At 37.7% G+C, this 17857-nt stretch overlaps 1 long non-coding RNA gene across 1 annotated transcript in view; it reads left to right on the top strand.

Moving 5' to 3' along the window:
• Positions 1-17857, top strand: part of LOC131755439 (uncharacterized) — a 54276-nt gene that overhangs the window by 19701 nt on the left and 16718 nt on the right. Inside the window, exon 3 of the long non-coding RNA XR_010839398.1 lies at positions 6271-6385. This is a non-coding gene — a long non-coding RNA (uncharacterized lncRNA). The remainder of the gene's footprint in view (positions 1-6270; positions 6386-17857) is intronic.

Genomic DNA, 17857 nt, shown 5'->3' with positions numbered 1-17857 from the left:
CTGAAGACCCTCCCAGGACGCCATGAAATGCCCAGCCACGTCTGAAATCTGAAAAAGTGTTCTGTGTCTCCTGTGGTCAGTTCTGCTAGGGAAAGAGGTCTTTCCTCCCTCTCTTGGGGGAGGGCCGTTGCCGGCCTCGCTCTCGAATTCTTTATTTGCATGTGCTAGCCTTTTTATTGCAAATAGGGCTCTAAATCTTACTTTAGAAATGGATATTGCACTGTGTGCAGGTGCCCGCGCGGTAGAAGCTATCAATAATGTTCGTTATGAAAACCTGATCATAAGTGTTTTTAGTCCACTAGCCATTTCACTTTATTTATGTCCCCTTTTAGGCAGGATTTGAAGCCAATATTCAAAAGATGAAGTTTGGATGAAGAGCAACGCAAGAGGGTATAAAACACTGTCACGTCTCTTCATGCTAGAAAATATTTCTTCCTTATATTATTTTTTTTAAAACAGCTCCTAAAAATAAGTAACCTCTGGGGGAATGAGGAAGGCAGAAAGAGGAACTGGGCCAAGCATAGATATATTTAACACCTATTTATCCATCTATCTATCTATCTATCTATCTATCTATCTATCTATCTATCCATCTCTTCCTTTTCTATCGTTACATTTAATTACCTTTAACGCACATTACCAAATTTTAAAAATTACTTATCATACCCCCAATGTACCTACAGGCAAATTGGACCCATTTTGCTTCATTTCAGCTCCTAACAGAAATTCAGCTCATGATTTATTGATAAAGTCCTATTTGCTCTTATGTGCTGCTTTGTTTTTCCAAAGAACCTGCAGTCTAAACAATTAAACCTGCAAGGAGAGAAGGTTTCTGTGCCTTTTCCTGGTGGACAGTGGCCACCAACTGTTGAGATGGCTGGTGTGTGGTTACCCATTTAATGCATCCCCGCAGCCACTGCCTCATTCCTCCCGCAGAGAGAAGCACATGCAAACGTCAGCCCACGGACTTCGCTCCAAGCTTCACCCCAGCGTAAGTAACAGGGCCTTAGCGATCGCTTCCAGAGATTCGCTCCCATTTCACAAAAAATGCCCAAGGAGAGCAGGAGAAGAGACCAGACTGGCGAGGAAAAGGATGTCTTGAAGCATCTAACTTTCTGCTATATTAAAACGCATCATAATATAAAAGCGAAGGAGAATGCATTTTTTTTTCCAGGAGGGTAATAGGCATTTGGGGGTCTTTTAAGAAAAGAATCAAATGTTTAATCTAATGTCCCAAACCAGTAAAAGAGATGTTGTAACTCAGTGTTGGGCCCCATGCTTCATTTGAGCTCTGCACACTTAATGGTGAGTCCCTGACTTTCATGTTAATTTTCATGAATGACGATGCATAAATGATATTTTAAACCCCCGGGCAGACCCAAATGAAGGTGAACCCTAGCAACCTGAGTTACCTAGTCCTTCTCTGTGGACTCATTTCTAATTGAATGTTAAGATCAAAGTTTAAGTTTATAAGAAAGAAAAAACAAGTGCAGATAAATAGTTATTATCTGACATCCTTATGAAAATTCATGACCTGCTGTTTTATCAGAGACCTTCTAAGAATTCTAATTGTGAAGTCTGCGGAGCTATTAAATGGCTAGTACACTTCAGTCTCTTGATAAGAAGTGAGTTAAATAATTGTCCTGTTTAACTTGTGCTTGTTAACCTTTAAGGTCAACTAGTTTGAACATACGTTTAATGAAATCCTGGAGCCAGAATTTATGCTACCGCTGCTGAATGTTAAATTGGACAATTTACATAAGCAGGACATTAACCTTATGAGCACTAAATAGCATTTTAGCACTTAGCCACTGGGGACAATAAGGAACGTGTTCTCTATATTCGTGATAAGCTTGCCTGGAAACTCTCATGACCCCAAGTTTAGCAGCATAATTAAATGAATGGACTCAGCCTAAGTAAATGATCAGGGCTGTGTACAGTATATCATTAGAGTCTGAAGGAAGAAAAAAAGATATGAATAATTTAATAATACATTACTAATTTATCAATGCTAAGTGACTTCGAGGCGGCTCTTTGTAGTTCATTGTTTTCAATTCGATATTTGATTGACTGCTCATGTGATTAAAACTGAATGTATTTCACTTCTTACCAGAAATATATAGAAGCAGTAGATTTGATTTGATTTTTTGGGGCTGAGATGTGTGGGGTTTTCCGCTTTAGTGAGATTACAAAATACCTACTACTGTGCACTGATTAGCAGGGAAACTAGGCATTTGTCACAATCAGAGGTGTGGAGTCCCGACTCCTCCGTAGCCTTCCTGAGGGGAGGGCACTAACCCCTGCGTTGTGCATAAGCCCAGCTTGCAACACAGCAGCAATTATCGTTATGATTTGGAAGCGTCAAGCACCAGGGAAAGCAATTTGCGCTTCACCCAGGAATGTTCCTGCTGATTGTGGAAAATCGGTCCACTGGGCTGGCTGTCCAGGAGTTGCATTCTGTAAACTCGGTCTAATACTCGGGCGTACTGCTGGCCAAGCATGCATCTGGGGAAACAGTACATTACCCTGCGGTCAGCTTGGGCCCCTGCCCCTTGGACTTCTCGGGTAAACCTGGGTCCCAGTCCATGTCTGTGACAGTCCAAGACTCTTCCTCATATTTCTGAGGGGTGCTGGGTTTTTACTTCCTGTGCATCTCTCTCTTAACCGCACTCTCATTCTCCCTGTCTCTGTTGTCTTGAGAGACCCCGTGTGCGTTGTCCTCAGCTTTTTAAGTAGCTTCTTCTAAACGCTACTCATGTCCGCCCTTCTGTGATTCTAATGACAAGCGGTCTGGTGAGGTCACATTGCTGAGTGCCCTATCTTTCGCTGGTCTCAGCCTTTATCCATTCCTCTCTCCTCTTCACCTTCTTCTTTAAAGGAACAAGATTGTTTCTCTCCATCTTGCCGAGGTCCCTCTTACGTTTACCTTCTACCCCCAAGAAACAACCATTTCTGCAAACAAACATTTTCCTCTTTCTAAAGGAGAAATCACAAATATTTTCACATCTAGTTGCTAAAGAATGGGAATATGGTACAAAGTGAAGTGGATATTTGGCAAATATTTGGTTGATCTGCTTGACGTGGCGAGTCAGGCTAGACGTGGTAAGTCCCCCCTTTCTGAAGACATGGCTTCCTAATCGGAACCAGAGCCTGCTTCAGCAACAACAAACAATAATAATTCCTTGCATTTTTACACTTCAGAGAATGCTTTGCTGTATATTATCTCATCTCATCCTTGAGAATCTGAGATGCTGTTATACCAATTTCCCATACATGAAATTGTAGCTAAAAGATTTAAGTCCCTTACACAAACCCTGCCCTGCTAGTTGGTGACAGAGCCAAATTAAAATTTTTTGTGTGTGTTTCCAAGTCCAATGCTTCTAGGTTGGCATGACCTATGTGTTCCAGTCATTGGTCAGATCCACAAACATAGATTGCACACCTATTATTATTTATTAATGTTAAAATACTTTTAAGTAATTTATGTACATGATAAAAGATAGAACAATACAAATAATTATGTAGTAAAAAGTAGACTTTCTCTTTTCTCTGAATCACAGTTAACCCTCTCCAGAGACAATACCAGGATCTTGTAGATCTTTCCAGTGATATTCTATTTTGCATGAATTTGTATGTCTATCTTTTTTTTTTTTTTTTTTTGCGGTACGCGGGCCTCTCACTGTTGTGGCCTCTCCCGTTGCGGAGCACAGGCTCCAGACGCGCAGGCTCAGCGGCCTTGGCTCACGGGCCCAGCCGCTCCGCGGCACCTGGGATTTTCCCGGACCGGGGCACGAACCCATGTCACCTGCATCGGCAGGCGGACTCTCAACCACTGCGCCACCGGGGAAGCCCTGTATGTCTATCTTTTAAGATCTGTTTGGTAACTTACTGGTCATGCTAGTCAGAGCCTTGATTTTTCTTGTAACACTATATCTTGGTGACTGATCTGTATTCGCACACATTAATCTATTTAATTTCTTTTAAGGTTGCACAGTACTCTATCATATGTATTTGTCATAATTTATTTATTCTTCTGGTTCCATCTAAATTTTGTGTCTTTTCCTGTTACACACAATTTTAGAATGTTTGTAATATATTTTTATATTTAAATTCAAGTATATCTGGAAGATTAATTTCTTATTTGAAAAGAATTATTTCTGATACTATTCCTGGCCATGCACTGGTTACTCAGCTTGGCGCCAAACTACCCCATTACGGAAAGCAGGCTTTCCTATTAATGTGTGTTCTATTTTGCTCTCAGTTGATTTAACTTCATTCCATCTTCCTAAAGTCAGCTCTCTCTGGGTTTGATAACCAGAATCAGGGATATAGCAGAACATTAGGAAGTTAATTGAGACAGAGTATCTGGCCAAGGTAGAGTCAAGTGGGCATAGTAAAGGGTTTAGACTCTGAAATCATACAGACCTGGATTCAAGTGGTACTCGACTGATTACTAGCTGTGTAATGTGGGCAAGTTACCTAGGCTCTAAGTCTGTTTTTTGCATTCTTCTCTATGTGGCTAATAATAGCACCGACATTCATATAACTGTAGCAATATGAAATTACATAATGCTTGTAAGTGCACAGTTTCTGGCTCACAGTAAGCAGTCAAAAAAATCTTAACTATTGTGGGCTATTAATATTGTTTAAACTTTACAAAATAATTGACTAGATAGCTGAGTCAATCCCAGACAAAACTTCATTGTTCATTTTTAATTTAAAACCGTTTACATCAAGCTATTACTTGACAAGTTTTACTTGATCAGAATAACAGCCAGGCCATTCTTTTGACCTAACATTGTTTAGAACTGTCTTATAAGTAGATATGGTCCAAGCTTTAGCAACTACTATATACACACTGTTGGGTGAGAAAAGTATTACTGTTCAGATAAGTGTTTTCAACTGAGACCTTATACTAAAATATTTTATAGGCATGATGTCTTATTTTCCTTCTCTGTTCTAGTTTGCTTTTATTATTAATTTTATATTGTTCTGTAATGTGAAAGGACTCAAGTATGGGATTAACAGACACATACTAACATATATAAAATAGATTAACAACAAGGATTTACTGTATAGCAAAGGAACTATATTCAATATCTTGTAATAACCTGTCATGGAAAAGAATAGAAAAAAGGAGATATATATGTGTGTGTTTGTATATGTGTATACATATGTGTGTGTGTATAGAACCAAATCACTTTGCTGTACCCCGAAACTAACACAATATTGGAAAGCAACTATACTTCAACTAAAAAGAAGTAGAATTCAATGGAAAGCAGTTTAGCTACATAAATCAAATATTACATGTGCATATTTTTAAACCCAGTGATTCTACTTCTAGAAATTTATGTAACAGAGATATCTGGAAAAATCTACAAACACTGTTCCTCATATTTTTGTTCTATTGCTTCTATTAATAAAAAAGTAATAGAGTAAGAAAAAAAAAAAGTACTCAGAAAGAATGCTTGGCCTTCACTACTTTGGAAACTGCCAGGTCCGTGTTTTTTTATACAGTTAGAGAAAAGGAAAGGAAAGATAGAATCAAGTTGTTGGTCTTCCAGATGCCTAGCCTGACTGTGGAAAGATGGAATCCTTCCTCTTGAATTCTCTGTGAGGATCACTCTGATCAAAAACCTGCCAAGATATTTAATTCCCATTTGGATTGTACGAGCCCTGCTCAAAATCTGCAAGTTTGCCTCTAGACGTTCCATGACATTTCAGCACCGTGAAAATGAAGTCCTTGGATTTGAAGTCAGAGGACCTGCGTTCGTGTCTTATTTGGCTGCTTTTGCAGCCTGAGTGGGCAGTTGCTGAAGTCAGCTTCTTCGTCTGTCAAGTTTTATAAAAATACTTACCCTACCTACCTCACAGGAGCAAATGAGGTGATGGAAGTTTTTGTGAGTAACAGAACATGGGGAACATTTTAGCAATTATTGTTATTATGATTATCCTTGAGGCTGGAAGTAATGTTCAGAGAGTCAGAGACAGTGTCTGAGGCCACCAAAAAGAGTCATTTCTGGAATTAGCTGGCCCTTTTGTAATAGTTTCCATTCTGTTCAGCATACCCTTCATCAATATTTTCAGACCTCCTAGAGCTTTTCTATTGGCAGAACTTCTGTCTTACTCCAAGGTCCAGCTTGACATTTATATGTATGTGTGTGTGTTGACAATATTGCTGAATGGCTTTCTCACCTTTGTTACCCCTCAGGTAGTATACTTTGAGCTGACACAGCTGAAACTCTGAAAAGTCGGTTTCTTGTCTTTTAGATCTTTCCATCATCTCCCTCCTAGCCCGACTCCCAGGGGCCTCCAGCAAATCATCGTGTATTCTGGAAATACAAAACCGCTGGAATAATCACCGTATCAAGATGAAATGAGAAAGGTAAATTGCCGCAAAGAAACCCTATATACTTTATTCTCTCAAAGCGAAACAGATGTGGTTTATGGATTAGCTGATAGTTTGGGTTAGTTAAACCGACAATCCTCTTTTATGTGTTTGATACTCAAGAGTGAAAGGTGTCACTGATTCTTTTTTTTCTCCTAATTCTTCTAAAATGCTCAGTGGTTTCAAGTAATTTCTGGCCAACAGATGTAGTAAGGAAGTATTTCCATCTTTGCCTCTGCCTCTCCTTTGTGGCACACCTTCCCTTGAGAATATATCAATACATTAACATTTTTAGGTTGATTAGGTATGGAGAATAACTATGTTTTTACTATATTATATTTTGGTTTTAAAATTTTCATTGAAATATAGTTGATTTACAATGTTGTGTTAGTTTCAGGTGTACAGCAAAGTGATTCAGTTGTACATATACCTATATATCTATTCTTTCTTAGATTCTTTTCCATTATAGGTTATTACAAGATATTCAGTACGGTTCCCTGTGCTGTATAGTAAGTACATCCTTGTCGGTTATCAATGTTATGTACAGTAGTGTGTATATTTTAATCCCAAATTCCTAATTTATCCCCTCCACCCTTTCCCCTTTGGTAACCATAAGTTTGTGTTCTATGTCTGTGAGTCGAGTGAAACAGGTAGACTTTGGTATATAAATATCTTTTTTGGAATCTGTAGCGCCCCCTAATGGTTGCCATGTTTATCCACTTAGAGTCAGCTTTTTCTCTTGAAACATACTACTTGCCAGACACTAGAAGGACAGTAGTTTGGGGACATTTTTCAAAGGATGCAAATGATTTTATGGCCTTCTTATTGGCTAGTATAATCTTAGCTAGAGCATCTTTTCAGTAAGCATTTGATGCCTTCATAAGCATATCTCCTTGTCTCCTATTTACTGTTCTTCCATGTTTCCTATATTTTCTTTCTTTTCTTGGCTTGGAATAAATTATTTAGTTGAGCACCTTACACTATTCCCAATCAACATCTGGCTAGAAATCTATACAGACAGATTTTTTCATCTGTAAGGACAAACTCAAAGAATTTGCAAATGAAAATGTTGGTGTAGCCCTCTGAAAAGCTTTGAAACGTTCTTTCAAATATAGGGCAACCATCCCCCACTTGGCAAGGAACATGCTTCCTGTTAACTGGAAGGAAAAGAAATTTCTCTGACATATTTTCCACTCAGCCCTCTTCTAGGTAATTCCCTTCATTGCTTTGGTAAGTCAATCACACTAACAGGTACCAGTGATTCTGTGCCTGCCTTGGGCTAAATGGGACAGGTGAAAAAACCCTTTCAGGTTGTCAGGTATTAATGTAAAATACCCCTAGACCTCACTGCTTATTCATCTTCATCTAGTTGACTAATGCGTTTCCCATGTTGTTACATGTTGGTAAAATAAAGAAACCTTCCAGACAGTTCTGTCAACAGTTTACTGAAATGTACCTCGTTAGTGAAGTTGAGCTGTCACATGAGTGTAATTTAATCCTATTGAATTATCACTCAAAAATGCCTAAGTGCTCAGTTTTTGTACACCGGATAGAACACTTGCTACTAATACTGTCACGTTTCCAGTTGATGAGAGAGGAAACAAGCAAAAAATATGCAGCGTCTCCTCTCTCTCCCTGCTCCCCCTTCGCCAATATAGTGATACTAATGTCAACTCCTGAGCAGAATATTATGTTTCACTGTAGATCAGAAACATCTCCATGGATCATCTTCTTTTCAAATCTACAAAGGAAAGCTTGCATGCTGACTGCTACCTCCTTTATTTCCTTGTGCACTAACAAAAGGACTCATTGATACAGAGGCTAATCTGCAGGAGGGGTTCAGTTTTCAGAGTCTATGTACAGCATTTCTTTAACGTTAGTGGAGCTTTTTATTGTAAGATATTATTTGTGACCTGCTGGAGACGGTTATCATGTTTCATCGATGGCAAAACAGCACATGAAATTAATTACTTTGCTTTAGTTGTATCTTTATTGTGATTATTACATTATTCCGAGGTGAACTGTGTCAAGGGAAGGATAAAAACTGATTATAAGAGTTTGGAGTTTGGGGGAGTTTGGGGTTAGTAGGTGCAAACTATTACATTTAGAATGGATAAAAAACAAGGTCCTACTGTAGAGCACAGGGAACTATATCCGATCTGCTGGGATAAACCATAATGGAAAACAATGTAAAATCAGAATGTATATATGTGTATAATTGAGTCATTTTGCTGTACAGCAGAAATTAGCACAACATTGTAAATCAACTATACTTCAATAATAATAATAATAAAAAAGAACTGATTATAAGAAACCCATGCAGGCTTAACATTTTGTGAAGCTCTCCTTTGCAGAACACATTTGTAACTCTTTCCTTGGTTATTCAGGTAATTGTCACAATGTGTTCAAGGTGTGAGTTTTTCATTGTTGTGATTTGCCTAGATGATCAGCCTAACCTGTAGAAATTGAGGACAGTCTCTTTAATAGATAAAGACAAAGAGCCAAAAAATATATAAGCAGGTCTAAATAAATTAGCCTGACGTATCACACATATACTGATGAGGTATCTGTCATAATCAAAAATGCCTCCTATGGGACGTGTCCTGTGCTCTGCATCTTACATGGATTAGTTTTTTCATTTCTCCAAACATCCCTCAGTGTTCGGCTTTATTCTGACCACCATCTTATAGTTAAGGAAGATGCAACTTATTGAAGTAGAAGCTAAGGTTATCCAGCTCGCAAATGGTAGAACCACGTGAACTCCAGACCCACGCACTTAACCATCTAGGCAGCATTGCAGTAACAGCTATGAAAGCACAGAGTCAAAGCCTGATCAATAAGTTCTGGATGCTCTAACTTGTCACGATAGTTCTCCAAAAGAATGTAGTTCTGTCGCTTGCATTTGGCCTCCTGGTTCTGGGAAAGAGAAGCTGCAGAGTTCTGCAGTTGCTTTCCTATTCTGTCAGAGCAGATTAGCTATGGCCCTGGACTGGGACTTTTGTGCACTGTGATGCAAGTCACAGGACAATGAAATAAGACCCTGTAGCTTGTGGAGGCCTGGCTGGTGCCCCCGTGACAGCGCACTCAACCTTACCTGCTTGCTGTGCTTTTATGGTCATGAAGATTATAAATTATATGGCTGCTTTCTTAGCCCTCTTACCTTCCTCCAACCTCTCTCCACCAACCCTCCATGTACCTGTCAGGCTTCACCAAAGATGCACTAAATTCTAAATGGTGGAAAACTGACTCTGCATAACGGTGGGTGAAAAGAACCAGGGAGTCTTATATTCCTATTCAGACGGCAGCCAACTTTGCCTGAGAAATAAAAAGGGAAATCCTGGGAGAAAAATCGCAGAAAGAACACATATTCATTTTTTCCTCTAAAAGTAGAGCAAAGGGACTAAGATCAATCTAATGCATGGGAATTTCTCTGTTATTTCTACTGGTGGAATAAAACCCATAAGCAACCTCTGAGATTGCTATACACACAGAACTGTTATTGATTTCCACAGCCATTTTATATGGGAGACACAAATGCAGGATGGCTTTCAGGGATTTTACTAGATCTGGGAAACCTCATTTGGGAAGCAGAAAAGAAGGTGGAGAAAAGTTGGGTCAGGAATACGGACCCACCACTATTCACTCGTGTTACATAATATTTGGGAGATTAAATTAGAAGATCTCAGAATTCCCTTTCAAGTCTAAAATTTTAAGTCAGCCCCGCCATCTTTGGGAGTAAATATAATCTCACCTACCCACCACTGACACCATATTTTAGTCTTCTCAAAGTGTGGTCCGCAGACCAGCAGAATCAGTATCACTCATTAAAAATGCAAAGGCTTAGCATCACCCTGTTACCAAGTCCAGGCTTGTACTGCTCACCACATGACAGGCCAATCAATCAAGAGGAGAGTTTTTGGGGTAAGGCATAGTGACTTTACTTGGAAAACCAGCAGACTGAGAAGATGGAGGACTAGTGTCCCAAAGAATCATCCTCCCCGAGTTAGAATTCAGGCTTCTTTTATACTAAAAGGGGAGGGGGATGCAGTCCTCGTTTTAGCCAGATTCCGGAGATGTGTTCATTTCTTTTTTCCTGCAGCCATTCAGGGTGGGCCTGGGCAGGACGTTTCCTGTGAGCTAAACAAGGTATTTGAACTTAACGCTCATTACTTGGGAGGCAGGGTTCCTGGAGATGGGCCATTATGTATAATTTAAGCTTATAGGAAACGTGCCTTTAGTGCTTAACTTGAATACAAAAGTTAGCTTAACAGAATACAAAAGTTCTTCCCTTTTAAAACCTAACATCTACTGTATTAATGACTCTGGTCATGGGGTCCAGTAATATGTGGATTAACACACCTTCCAGGTGATTCTCATGCATGGCCAAGTTTGAGACCCACTGACATAATACTTGCATTATGGTTCATTTATACATATGTTCCTCCGTGTATCCTACGATAAACTTCTTGGAGCACGAACGTATTGATTTTGCTCTAACTTTAGCTCATCGATTATGAGTGAGGCACAGCCTTTGCTTTCCTGGAGATTATAATCAAGTAAGGAACATAAAACTAGCAACCCTCAATGTGTGAAAGAGATGGGTTTCTCTCTACTCATCATTTGGAGAATCGTGAGTGTGAGAGTGACAGACACGTATTTGATGCCCTGCTTTTCCCCATCCACAAAGGCACAAATGAGCTGCTCACTTTTGCTGGACAAGCTTTAATATATCTTTGTAGATTAAAAATCTAAGTGGTAATGTTTGATAACAGTACAAAATGCAACTTAAAGTTCGTGTCTAAAGATCAACTGGCATGGAAATATATTGGATTTTCTAGAAAATGATCAGCATGCTGACATCACCTTTTTGGACATATCAGCACACTTCTGAGACAGGAGAGAGGACTGAGTACAATGTACCAAGCCTTTTGATAGAGTTATCGTGAACTCCATAGGTGAGGAAGACGTTACTCACCTCCTCCAAGGAGGAACTCAGAGTGAAGAGTCCCCACTGAACGAAAGATGTTTCATTGTCACTCCTTGCTTCAAAACACATTGAGCCAAGCCACAGTTCATTTGAAAATGGTTGCAATTTTCAGACTTTGCCTTCTCCTCACGCTTTCAATAAAAGTGAGCCTGCCCTTTCTATGAACTTGTCAACAAAGAAGGAAGAACTAATGATAACATGCCTTTTAGATGACTTAAGAGTTAGTGCATCACAGTGGTTCCCTTCAGCAACTCTTCTTTGTCTTATTAGTTTTCTTAATAAACCAAACACACACACACAAATTACATTCACACAGCCATTCATTCATTCATTTATGAAGTGGTCGTGCCTATTTCCCATTCCAAACCTTTTTATCCTACCATGTCTGGTTGGTCAATCATAACAATCTTTTGCCTGTCTTCCTGCCTTCTGTTTCTCCATATTCAGAGTTCACCTCCTCTTTACCAATCGCATTTTTCTTATTTGCCCTCAGGGTCCCTCACATTTATCACATTAGAAAACGAAGGGCGCGTAGTAGCCCTATTCACATGGGTGAGAAGTGTTGGAGGAGATTAGAAGGTGGATAGAAAGGACTGTTTGGACTTAATGTATTTGAGGTGCCTGTGGGACAAACATGTGGAAATTATTTCCAATATGCCTGGGTCCGGGTCTCAGAAGGAAGGTGTGGTGTGGTGAATTAAGGATACACATGGTAGTTTAAAGTCCAGATGTAGATGAGATCACTGCAGAGATTAAGTAAAGGGAAATGAGCACAGAGTAGGTTCCCAGTAAATGTTTGCTGTTTGTGGCATTTTACTGGGAAATTTACTACTAGTATGTGTGTCATGATCCTTTTAGGTTGTCATGACCTGACTCTTTGAGGTTATGAAACTTGCTCATTCCTGGTGTTCATTACAGATTCTACCTCTCCACTTCAAAAGTTACTTTAAAGAGAGATATTCCTAGAAATTTTGGTTAATCAAATGGCAGCTCAGTGGATGGAACACTTCCAAAATAAATACTGAAAATAGGTTTTAACCCTCACCCCTCTTAAGGCTAAGAAAAGAAGTCTGCTTTTTGTAGAAGGAAAATCCAATAGGAGCTGTAGTCAGAGAAGAAATGCTAGCAGGGACTTCAGAGATCAAAGCTGAAGCGCTTATTTCCTATGAGAGGAGACTGAGGCAAAGAATGGTTAAGAAGCTAATGCAAGGCCTCCTGCTTAAAATTGGCAGAAATCTCAACCCATGTCATCTGAACAACAGATTTAGGGAAAGACTCTTTACTATAAGTTCTGATAATGCTGGGAATGCTCCCTGGAGCTTAAAGGGTCAAAATAATGACCTATTTCACAATTTCAAATTAAAACTTAAAAATTTCAATTACATTTTTACTTAATTGAAAAATGAAGGCAGGGTCTTGTATAAGGTAACTTCTTAAGTTTCTTTTTTTTTTTTTTTTCTTCAGCTGTTTTTTGGGTTTTTTGTTTGTTAGTTTTAAGAGGGGAATGTGGATTGGAACAGATGACATTAGGTCACTTTTAGCTTCAAAATGTGGCATTCTATAATTCTTAAAAATCATAATATACTTGTGTAAGGAAGGATGAAAATGCCAGTAAATCAAATAATAACATTCATGCTAACATTTCATAATTATAAACAGATTCGAAATTTTTGATCAATACAATCAATTGTAAAGTGAAGATTTTGCTTGCCTTGTTCTATTTTGTCTGAGAATCTGTATACGCAGCTCTTTTTTTTTAAAAAAAATTGAATTATCATAGATATGGGTGATTTCTACAGTCTAAGGAGCCATACTATAACATTCAAAGGAAAACTTTAGACTATTATTTTCAGAAGAACGGGCAAAAGTAATAGTTTCTTCTTTCTTCATACTCCACATTTTTTTCCTCCATGTTAATGAATGTTTTAAGTGTGAAAGCCCAAACTTTGCATAAATTGGTAGTGGTGGAGGAGAGGGGAGGAGTGAGTTTTAGAAATTAAAGAAATGATCATCTCTAATATTCTCTTCCAGTTCTGCAGGTGACTCACTGCAGCTAATAGCAATAAAACATCTTTTATGTGTAGCCGAATTCAAGAATCTGCCAATTATTTATGGATCTGACATTAGTTCGTTATTTATTATTCATTCAACAGATATTTTTCAACCTCGACTTCTGTGCTGGGTAATCAGGTAAAAAAATATATGTTGTAACACCAAACAGTTGCTTTTGTTGAACTGAGGGAGGAAACTCTTCCATTAGGCAGAACTTTTCAAAAGCAACTTGGAGCACGATCTGGAGTAATTATGGAAGTTGGTAGCAGGAAAAAGAGATAACGCAATTCCTTCATCATTGCCCGAATCAATTCAACTTGTAAAACCACTAGGAATCCTTAAATCTTTTGACAGATTCACAAATATGCAAACAGAGGCACAATGATAAGATGAGAGAGAAAGTTTTACTGTTCGGTATGAACATCAAACAATATTTTTATGAATTACAGAGATTTATTTAAGAGTTCCTTCTCTTTCCCCCATAAAACACATACAAAACATTTCTGAAAATCAGCAAACAATCAAAGTCACCCAAAGGTTTTGATTTCCTTGCTTGCCATCCAAAAATGTCCATGAGGCTGTAACAAGATAGAACAGTAGATTAGAGGTAGGCTTGGTAGATAAGACAAAGCAACCCTAAAAGAAAATCCTGAACCACATACTCAATGTGGTTGAGATGTTAAGGACAGTCAATTCTAGATGTGTATCACAAAGATGTTTCTGGGGTTAATGTTCAATCTTTTAGAAAATTCAGAGTAAAAAAATCTTTGAAGGTGGAGATAATACAGCATGGTGTGCAGAATAAAGATTGTGGTTAAAAGACCCAGGTTTAAATACTCCTATAAATCTTAGTTTTCTCATTTTTAAAATAGGCATAATAATTCCTACCATGCAGGATTGTTATAAAAAGAAATAGGCAACAAGTAAATGGTCATTTATAATAGTGGTTCTCAATAGGAGATGATTTTGTGCCCTCTTTCCCCTCTCCCACCCCAGGGGACATTTGGCAAAGTCTAGCGACATTTTTGGTTATCACAACTAGAGAAGGGGTATTACTGGTATCTAGTGTTCAGAGGCCAAGGATATTGCTGGGCACCGTATAAAGCACAAGACAGGCCCCACGACAAAGAATTATCTGGTCCAAGTATCCATAGTGTGAAGGTTGAAAAATCCTAGTAAGTACAGAGCATAGCAGGTGGGTAGGAAATCATGGTTATTACCATTACCTACAATACTTCAATACTAGATCTTACATAAAAGAGAAGCATTGTGTATGTGGGGTGAATAGACTAAATATTTTTCTAGCCCTTATGAATGAACTCCAAGATCTCCCTGGAGATGTACATAATACATTGTACAGCTTGAATACTATTCTCAATTAGCTCTAGTGACATCCAAAATGGATCTAGGTTGAGAAAGGCTTCTATGAATGTGTAAAGGAATTTCCTGTCAATGTTACTGTTTGTCAAATAACCAGCCTCTCGACAGGCAAAACAACTAAAACTTAAGGCAAGCATAGGCTGGAAATATAACTTAAAATTATTTGTCAAGGTTGATTTTCCAATATGTTCTGTCTTAGATCCATCTCTGTTATGATTACCTGGTTATTTCTTCCCACTCTTTCCTCCCTTACCATGAGCTGAATTTGGATGTTCTCCTCACAACTCCCTTACCAGGACAATTAGGCTTTGGGTCAGTGGGACACAGCATGCTATCTATAGAATACATTCTAAGGCCCATGGTCCATGAAAGTCTTAAATTTTTATTTCTGTGCTTTCCTGTAAATATAACAACATTCCTCTATCTTCTCTATTATGGAAATATCCTATGATGTTCCTCTGTAGGAATTTTTTCCATGGTAACTTTGAAAAAAATCACAAAGTACTTAGAGATTTTTTTTTGACATACCAATAAAACAACCTAAAAAATGCAATCCATTACATCAGATTCTGACATTTTCTAAGAAGGATCTGCATTCAATTAAATCTAGTTTCTCACACATGGTTTTTAGGATTTTGTTTTGGATTTGACATCCTCAGGTACAAGTTTCCATCTTCCTTTTGTCATGTAACGATTCTGAACACTCTTTTTTCTAACTTCTTTCCCAGCTTGCCTTCACCATCCACGAGACAGTTCATCACTTCCATCTCACTATGGCGATTGTACTTTTCCACCTTTCTAATTTGGCCCATGTACATTTTTGATTACTCTTTCATATTCAGTGTTGGTTATTTATTTACACAAGAGTTAAAACATCGGCTGTTTTATTACTCTTTGTATTTCTACGCAGTGTCAATGCAATGCAGGCACACCATAAGCCTCCCAATAAATGAGGATTCAACGAATAAAGACCTACTCACATGCAACCAAGTTATGATGTAAGCACTGTTGATTCCCAAAGAGTGATTTGTTTATACAGTCTTATCAATGCTGCCTTGGTTCTTTCTGCTTTATGTTTAAAACATCATGAACATGTCACAGGTGAAATTTATCTGTAAATAGTACCAGATGTTATAGTAGATCTAAGCTTTATAGCCACAAGAAGGATTCTAAGAAATATTGTTAAGAGTTTGTAACTATTTTGAACTCCTTAAAGTCCCTGAATAGGATACAACATTGTATCCTTGATAAGTATGAAATGAAATGAAGTTTGGTAAAATCTTAATTATAAATAGTCCCCTCACTGACGCAGTTCATTTTTTATTAGTTACCTATCAAATGGCACTGGACTAAAAATTCCTTGCTGAATATTTAGTTTTATAACATGCTGTCAAAACAAGGGATTTTGATATGTCGATATGACCTTTAAATAAATATTATTAATTGAAACTGAGAAAACATTTCAGCCTTGCCTTCAATCCAACAAATATTTATGGAATACCTATTATGTGTTAGATGCTATTCTAGGTACTAGGCATATAGCAGTGGCCATACCTTTTGTCCTTAAAACTTACACGTGCTATCTGTATTCATTTGCAACTGGAGGTATATGGAGAGAATAGTAGTTTGCTTCTTAAATAAGTTAATAAATATGCTGTTTGCATTTTCTGACATATTTAATTACTTGATCATCTGGATTTCATATGAAAGAATCAACATAGCAAGGAAAGAAGGCACGAATTCTTTCCAAACGTTCGAGACTGAATAGTTTAAAAGCTGTTACCTAGAATGCTTCAATAATGGTTCAGTGAATTCCCAATTAGGATGATTTTTTATTTTACTTTCTAATTTACTGTTTTACTTATACATAATCACTGTTCATTGTCTTACAGAAATATACTTACAAATAGCTATCTAGCTACACATTTAGGTGTGTTCAAATTTTAATATTTTATTTTAAAATAAACAGAGAATTTGAGGACAGGGAAAAATAAGCAGAAAAAAAAAAAACTTACCTCTGGTCATTAGTGTAAATCCAGTTGTCTGTACTTTACAGGGAATTAGTCGCTTTTTAGAAAGAGCTTTTAATTGCTTAATCTAAGTAATGTGGGCAGTGGCATACGTGTTTTATTTTAGAGTCTATCTAGCCCACTCAGAAAATGTAATGGACCTAATTTTCATTTAGTATAGGTCTGTGCACTTCCTAAAACATCTAAATGGCTATTAATTTAATCAGGTAATTTAACTGTAGCTCTAGAAAAGGCCACCAGCTAGTTGCCATGCAATGATTATGAGGATGACATTTCTATCCCATGATGCCAACGGCAGACTTTGATACATCATTTTCTTTTTGAAGGTTAAACTCAGATAACCTGCCTTTGGCATTTAATTAGCTACATATTAAACACTTTTTTAATAATAAAATGATTAAAAATTTTATTGCTTCTCAAATGAGGCCCTTTTCGATAGATTTAATGACTTGGTTAGAGCTCTATAGTTTGTGAACCAAACCTTACTTAGGCCAGTATGTAGTAATGATATGCTTTACAGCTTGCAAAATCTGTATTTTATTCAAATGATGGCCATAATCATTTTGGATAAAACTTATAATGCTTTTTTCTGTATTTTTAAGTCTAACTGTTAAGCGTCACTGGAAAGTAACCAGAAACCCCTTGATTCAAAATTTCCAGAAATTATCAAGTTCAAGATGAATAAAGAGAACATGAAATCTGTTTAATGTGCTGAATCTTATATACTAATTGTTTACATTTCGAAAAATCACTTGTCACCATTGAATATCTGCCAAAAAATAATACAACAATTGTAGAAATGATGGAGAAGTGTGAGGAGACTGCAAATCCCCATCCATATTTTCACTTAATATTAGCTCTCTCTTCAGTGAAAACGGTCATCAGGAGACTCTTCATTGTTCATTCTTAGTGTGAATTGGGAGGGAGAAGGCGGAGTTAAAATATCTGTAAAATAGGTTGAAGAGACCGAAAGCTATCACGCAAGAACATGGTGTAACTACGGTCTGAATAAAAGCGACC

This window comes from Kogia breviceps, chromosome 1 (assembly GCF_026419965.1).
Source record: "Kogia breviceps isolate mKogBre1 chromosome 1, mKogBre1 haplotype 1, whole genome shotgun sequence".
In the NCBI taxonomy this organism is placed as follows: Eukaryota; Metazoa; Chordata; class Mammalia; order Artiodactyla; family Physeteridae; genus Kogia; species Kogia breviceps.
This window is presented reverse-complemented; position numbering and strand designations above follow the sequence as displayed.